The following is a 6,146-nucleotide window of genomic DNA, read 5'->3' on the forward strand; positions in this document are numbered from 1 at the left end:
TGTCACTGATGACATCACATCAGTGATGACTGATTACTTTTTTTATTGATTCATTCCACATCGTCACCAATGACATCACAATTGCTCGACGGACATCACTGATGACATCATCACCTACTTCCTACATCGTAACCGATGACATCACAATTGCTCGAGTGAAATCACTGATGACGGACAGACATACATACGGACAGACCCTCTTATAGATAGGTGCCTCGGCCCCTAGTGGCCACACTGAAAATGCCAACATGGACGGGGACAGTGTGGGTTCTGGCACTGCCTCTGATTCTGCTGCTGTGTACCCAGCCAGCCTGCTTTGTCTTCCACACACTTTACTGCTCTCTGTCCCACAGCTGCGACTGCCACTTCAAGCCCAATATCAGAGACTTGGAGTGGGACCTGTACAAGAATGTGTATGGACAACATCTGGCACAGGACATCGTGTCAGAGGAAGTGGCTAACTTCCTTCAGAATAAAAGCCCTGACCGGCCCCTGGTGCTGTCCTTCCACGGCTCGTCCGGTACAGGGAAGACGCTGGTCAGCTCCATGCTGGGCAGGCACCTGTACAGCTCGGGCATGAGCAGCCCGTACATCCAGCAGTTTCTGCCCGCGCACCACTTCTCCTCACCTGCCCGCGTGGAGCAGTACAGGCGGGAGTTGAGGACCTGGCTGACGGCGAACCTGATGGCGTGCGCCCGCTCCCTCTTCATTTTTGACGAGATGGAGAAGATGGTGCCCGGCGTGGTGGACGCCCTGGAGCCCTTCCTCAGCCCCTCACACGTGGTGTACGGCACCAACTACCGCAAGGCCATCTACGTCTTCATCAGCACCACGGGGGAAAATGTGATCAACCAGCTTGCCCTGGACTACCGGCAGGCTGGCCGGGACCGAGAGGAGATTGGGCTGGCCGACCTTCACGATGCCATCGCAGAGACAGTTTACAACAGCAGCACAAGTGGTTTCTACCACTCCACCATCATCCAGCAGAAGCTGGTCACCCGCTTCGTTCCCTTCCTGCCGCTGACACGGCGCCACGTGGAGCGCTGCGCCCACCGCCAGCTGTGCCAGCTGGGCCGGTGCTGGCGCAGTGACGTGGCCGAGGCTGTAGGGGGCGACTTGATCTATGCTCCCGAGAAAGGACACTACTTCTCCACCACGGGCTGCAAGGCCGTCCCAGCCAAGATCAACCTGTTCCTGTGAGTGAGCAGTGGATGGAAAGGGAAAGTTCTCCCCGGCGACGAGCTGGGGAAACGTTGAGAAGGAACAGGGCTGAATGGATATTAGCCTTTTCCACAGAGAGGTCAGACAGAGCAGCACTCTGGAGCTTGGTGTCAGGCCGTCTCGTCTATAGCCTATATCCCTTTAACATTTCAGCTGCACTGCTGTCAGCCCGGAGTTTCCCCGAAAACACCGGGGCTTTACCAGACTCTGAAGTGCACCTAACCAGAAACCCCAGTCTGCTCTGTGTGTACAGGGCTTTACCAGACTCTCAAGTAGGGGTTTGCACGACTCCTTTTCTATCAACAAAGTGGAGTCAACGTCGATTAGTCGTCACATGGTGCATTGTTGGTATAATAATAATAATAAATGTCTGACTCGCTCACTGAGTGCTTGTGACGCATTAACGTTAGCCATGAGGCATGTAAGTTTACACAATCACAAATGACTTGGGAAAACTCTCTGGGCAAAGTAATATGAACTTAGTTTGATATCCGGGCTGCACACATGTTCTTTCACTGTAATGTGTCCAGGGTTGATGCACAATCTCCATCTGTTGTTGACTCCCCCTGCCATTTCATTTCCTTTCATCGTGTCGACGCGCTCGCTGCAACTCCTCTCCATGCTCCTCTCCATGCTCCTCTCCATGCTCCTCTCCATGCTCCTCACGCACAAACTGCTGCTCAACTCTGGATAGAAACTGTATAATGGAAGACAAAAGGTCCAGAGTGCTCGAAAGTCCAAAGCTGGTGTAAAGGTGCTCTGGTGTGGTGAAGGTGCCCTGGTGTGGTGAAGGTGCTCTGGTGTGGTGAAGGTGCCCTGGTGTGGTGAAGGTGCTCTGGTGTGGTGAAGGTGCTCTGGTGTGGTGAAGGTGCTCTTTGGTGAGGATCACAAAGGTTAAAAAAGAAGAAAGGTCCAAGGCACTCTTCTGGCAGAAATTAAAAAGCCTTTATTTACTTAGATGGCTATATCATTTTGAAAAGTTTAAAAACATAGCTAGTGCATGTTAAAAGAGCTGGGACATACATGACCCACGCGTAGCGGCACAAACAGCCTTCTTCAGGGTACCCAGCCTTCTTCAGGGTACCCTGAAGAAGGCTGTGATGTCATCAAGCAGTTGTGATGTCATCAGTTCCTCGAGTGCTTTTCTTTTTTCCCGGTGTTCAAGGCATTTGTTCAAGGCTTGAACCCCATGGTATTGCCGCTTGCGGCTATATTCTTACTTTGCTTTTACATTTTCTTGCCAGAATACTCCAGTGCCCAGACTGCAAATCTGTATCAAAATGAGGGGAGAGTGGGCTAATGCTTGCATGATATGCTTATATGTGTATATTGCTGCACATGTATATATCTACTTGTATTCATGTCATGGAGGTTAAAGTCTTGCTCTCCTGAAAGAAAATAAAAATATTTCATCACAAAAAAAATAAAACAAATACCCAATGTTATTATTCAGTAATAACCCAAGCAGGGTGCTTTTGGTACAGCTGCTTCAAACCTCTTCAATAAGCCAGACGCAATTTTCACCAGTATCACCTGTTTTATCTCCCGATGAATATGGAACAGGGCAATTATAGGTAATTACGCCAACAATAGCAACAAAGACAGCAAGCACACATGTTAATTCAGCATGTTTGGCAGATCTTGCCATGGTAGCTTATTGCAGCAATACATCATAACATCATAAGCTCCACGTGTTTGTTTGGTTCAATATTAAAAGTGAACGGGGAGGAGCATCAACGGGAAAAGGTTATTATATTGGCTGCTTTAAAAAATATGGGTAATATAGGTTGTTTGGCATTGTGTTTGCTCTTAATGGTAGTAAGTCGCAATACAGTGGAAAAGAGGAAAGAAACAGAATGAAGCATACGTTCCATGACGGTGGTTCACTTCAATATCTTTGCACACCCATTCTTTCTGCCACCATTTATCCTTCGTATTTAGATTGGATTGACCTTTTTGTAGAAATATATTGTGTCAGTGTTATTGTGTTGTAGACATTGTACCTTCCCTCATGGACAGTATTGTGTCAGTGTTATTGTGTTGTAGACATTGAGCCTTCCCTCATGGACAATCAAAGTGAACTAACTGAAGAACCTCAGCAGCAGCTGTTGTGGGGCTGGATAGAGTAGCGCAGGAATGAATCCTAAAACCTGCCCCTGATGTTAGCACTTTCTGGTTCCCTCGTCGGGAAGTCAATGGGATCCTTGTATGGGATTTTGGTTAAACTAGATAGCGGCCTGATAATCTAGTTTGCTGGGACATAACAGTGTTCCTCATTTGTGAAGATGACCTTGTGAATGCAAAGTTCACCGTTCCAAACTTTTGTTAACCACAGACATTATTTCAGGCATTTAACCAAAATCCCCATACAAAAATCCCATGGACCGATGAGGGAACAAGGAAATGCATGACTTCTGGGTTGGCCTACGAAAACACATCATCCCCTGGGGTACTCTCTACTCTTGACTAATGTACAAACCTTTTCATAGCTCTCTGCTTCCACATGTTTCTGCTGGCGGAGCTGCTTGGCCACTGACTTGGGTAGCATCTGGTGCAGGAGATCTTCAGCCAGGCGTCTCTGGCGCTTCAGGTCCTCAGTCTTCTCCCTCAGGTTGAAGGCGTAGTTCTGGATCCACTCGGTCATCTGCTTGAAGGACACCATCACCACCGGGTAGATGAGGCAGGCCATGGCCAGCAGACAGATCCTCATACTGAGTCCTGACGACACAGACCGAGATGCCAGCCTGAGAGTAGGGGTGGGAATCACAGGTTTCATCACAATACGATTATTATATCGACTATTTGGACAACGGTGTGATATTTGCTGATATCACAAAGTCTGTCACAATACGATTTCGATTTGATTCAGGGGCCTGCGATTGATACAAGACAATATCATATGGCCATTTAAACACAATCAGTTACATTTCAACTCACAAAAAGCAACTAAAATATGATTTGGCTATTTTATTTCTGAGCTCTTCCAGACATTTAAATGAAAAACAATGCAACTGTTGTTCACTATAAAGTGCCACATTTCTCATATTTAAGTGCAAATGATTTTGAAGAGCCCTTGATGACCTTTCACATGTATCATCTATGCTTCATCACCTTGGATTGACAAGGTGTACGATGATGATATGGCAACAATGTATATATATAACAATGTTTTCACTTTCGATTGATACGCAATACAATATCGATGATTTATCGATATATATCTATGTATCATCCCACCCCTACCTGAGAGCTGGAACTGCCCGGGCAGACAGGCACTGTAGCGTGCTTCTCAGAGCTTGAATGCCTGTGTGAGACCCAGAGAGAGTTTTTGTTCCACCTCCAGAGATCTGCCACAAAGCCCAATCTAAAATACAACCATGTTTCATGTGCTGGCTTAAGTTTGACTTTAGGTCTATGTTCTCCAACCAGCAGTCGTGTAGTCGTTCGGCCATGACCCTGGCAAAGCCAAGGTGGCTTAGTGTGTGCGTCCACTTGTACTGGAAGTCGGCTTGAATGGCAATGTGAGGGAAGTGGTTGAGCTGGTGGTTGAGCTCTATGAAAGTGAGCAGAAGTCTGGCCGACAGGACATCTCTCCAGTCTGAATGCTGTTTGACCTTCATTATATTCTCTTCCACAGTCCCCCAGCAGATGTCAAGAAGTCTTTGGATGGCTAAGGAGAAAACAGATGTATTATTTCCATCTGTTTCCCACGTAGCATTTAGAAATTCTTGAAAATGTTGTCTCGTCTCCTGACAAAAGCCTTCCAACTCGCCACCGCAAGACAACTCCTGGCTGTTACTGTGGCCTGACATGTCACTGCAGACACCATTCAACGCAGATAGCATGGCCTCTGAAAAACCAGTCGCCTCCAATGTCTCATTACCCATATCTTTGGTCCAGAGATTTCTCATCTCTTGAAGTTCACTGACGTGTTGCAGAATAACCTTGGTCCGACATGAAGCCAGGTGGTCATAAGCAGCCTCTGTACTGCGCAGCAGGTCAAAGTTGGAACTGAGGTCGATGGAGACAGAACCAAGCAGGGCCAGGAAAGAGAGAAGGCAAGCTGCCAGAATCCGACGAACAGTGCGACTACAGCCAGAGTGGCAGAAGATGGAAGACCTGCAACAGATGAATGCAACTGGTGAGAAACTGGAGGAAGCTTAAATGAAAAAATAATAAAATGATAAATTAAACACAATCTAGACAGTCTGTCCTGCTTCATCTCAATGTATACATGATGTATAGAGAGTTACAGATGCAGTCAAGATCTGACAAATGCGGTTCTTATAGTGAGGAGAGGAAAAGGGATCTGATGGGGCTTCTGTGTGTGTCTCTGGCAGCATGCAGTGGGGCACAGGGTGAAGAAATGTGCTCAAGGCCACCACAGATAGGCTGTCTGTCTGTAGATTATGTCTGCATGTGTCTGTCCACAGATAGGCTGTCTGTCTTTACATTATGTCTGCATGTGTCTGTCCACAGATAGACTGTCTGTCTGTACATTATGTCTGCATGTGTCTGTGCCACCACAGATAGGCTGTCTGTCTGTACATTATGTCTGCATGTGTCTGTCCACAGATAGGCTGTCTGTCTGTCTGTAGATTATGTCTGCATGTGTCTGTCCACAGATAGGCTGTCTGTCTTTACATTATGTCTGCATGTGTCTGTCCACAGATAGGCTGTCTGTCTGTACATTATGTCTGCATGTGTCTGTGCCACCACAGATAGGCTGTCTGTCTGTACATTATGTCTGCATGTGTCTGTCCACAGATAGGCTGTCTGTCTTTACATTATGTCTGCATGTGTCTGTCCACAGATAGACTGTCTGTCTGTACATTATGTCTGCATGTGTCTGTCCACAGATAGACTGTCTGTCTGTACATTATGTCTGCATGTGTCTGTCCACAGATAGACTGTCTGTCTGTACA

The 6,146-nt window shown here is 47.0% G+C and overlaps 1 pseudogene across 1 annotated transcript; it reads left to right on the forward strand.

Moving 5' to 3' along the window:
• Positions 1-240: 240 nt before the first annotated feature.
• LOC310772007 (torsin-2A pseudogene) lies at positions 241-1,200 on the forward strand (annotated as a pseudogene). Its single transcript has one exon. The product of its transcript is annotated as a torsin-2A pseudogene (transcript).
• Positions 1,201-6,146: the final 4,946 nt, after the last annotated feature.

This window comes from Poromitra crassiceps (assembly GCF_964638095.1).
Source record: "Poromitra crassiceps genome assembly, contig: HAP1_SCAFFOLD_1709, whole genome shotgun sequence".
In the NCBI taxonomy this organism is placed as follows: Eukaryota; Metazoa; Chordata; class Actinopteri; order Beryciformes; family Melamphaidae; genus Poromitra; species Poromitra crassiceps.